Here is a 1,662-nt window from a genome sequence, read left to right on the forward strand (position 1 = left end):
CTAAACTCAATACTTTTTAAATACAAAACAATGATCATTACCCCCAAAAGTCAGTTATTGACACAAATTGATTTTTAGGTTGGTCTATAACTCTTTTCACTCAATTTTGTTTATGAATATTAGGAGTTTTTCAGTTTCATCCCATATAAGAACTTTGTTTTCTCTTTTTAATATATTTACTTCTCAAAGGACTACATAGTTATTTCTTGCAACTAACATCAGAAACTATAAGAATCTTCCCCAAGTCACAAGAATTCAATATGTTTGTTGCTCTCGAAATAGGTACCATTTTGAGTTATCCACAGAGACCCATGTACTTAAAAGCAAAATATTAATGAACAAAACATGAGGATTGATAGCAGGAAAACAAAAGAATATGTTACCTTTACTGCAGACTTGCTAGAAAAGACTCCATGACTCACATTGGTACTATTACTAGAAGGCAGTTTCTGTCAGACCACAGGATGGCTGTCAAGTTGTCCATATTAATTTTCCTTTTCTGGCTCCCTTCTATCACCAGTCATGAAGGTGGACCTTCATGAACTCAGTAACGTAATAAATATAAAAACCACCTCATCTGCAAACACGTAATACTGAGCCAGAAAAAACAAAAAAGTATACTCTTAAGGTAGGAACTGGCTTGTGTGTAACAAGATGGTATATATCCTCTTAAACAAAACAAGGGGAATGTGTATGGTAATAAAAACAATCTATAATAAATGTGTAAAGAAATGATTCTGGTTTACATGTAAGTCTGCTTAAACTAACCATGACTGAATGATTGGAAATTTTCTTTTCCTAACATAATGCCCATTCAATACAACTTATGTTGGTCCTAGTTTTCCTTTACAAATCTCTTATTTCCTTGGATTTATCTACTACACCCTCACTGTATTGCCATTTAACTTATAGGCTGGGCCTGCCCAGCCTGCCTATAAAGCCTCTCTCCAGATATATACCAGATGCATTAAACAGAGGCATCTTTTAGTAGAAATCTGCACTTCAAAACAGCAAATGAAGAGCCAGCAACTGGCTTTCCAATGTAAATACCTCTCATTTCATATTATTACAGAAACAGTGCAGTTTACTAACCACTCCTTCCATACAGGAGATTCAGTAGCTGCAAAAAGTTTTATTCAGTTTCAAAACACCTCAACACTTATTAATCCCAAAGATCCGAACACCATGTAGTTGTGGCATTTTGGGAATTAGCACACTCAGGAGAGAAGTTGTGTTTAGGATGAAGTGAGTTGGATCATACTTTGTATAGAAACTTGCCAGAAAATATAGAATTATTGGAGAAACTGTGAAAAATTTCCATGAAGATGTAAATTGTACTCCATAGTCCAGTTGTTCCCAGTTAGTTAGGAGCCTTGCTTTACCCTGGTCAGGAGTTTCAAAAGGTGTTCTTTTCACTGTTTTCACTGCATGCAAAAATACATACATCCCCAGATTATGTATAATATTTGTTAAGGTCCAAGCAACAGAAACACTGAAGAAGGGAATGCTGACTAAAATGATATGAAGCAAGCCAACTCCCAGTGCACACATCAGCCACATACCCCAGCTGTTCATTACACGGGTATTTGGATTCACCTCGCTATGGGCAACTACGACATTCAAGTTTGCTCTGCCGCCCCACTATGGCGGCGGCACAGAACA

General features: G+C 36.5%; 1 pseudogene; it reads right to left on the reverse strand.

Annotated features, from left to right (window-relative positions):
• Positions 1-304: 304 nt before the first annotated feature.
• The window catches only part of LOC102473397 (ORM1-like protein 1 pseudogene), a 3,099-nt pseudogene continuing 1,741 nt past the window's right edge, over positions 305-1,662 (reverse strand).

Source organism: Tupaia chinensis, unplaced genomic scaffold (genome assembly GCF_000334495.1).
Source record: "Tupaia chinensis unplaced genomic scaffold, TupChi_1.0 Scaffold143976_1, whole genome shotgun sequence".
NCBI lineage: Eukaryota > Metazoa > Chordata > Mammalia > Scandentia > Tupaiidae > Tupaia > Tupaia belangeri.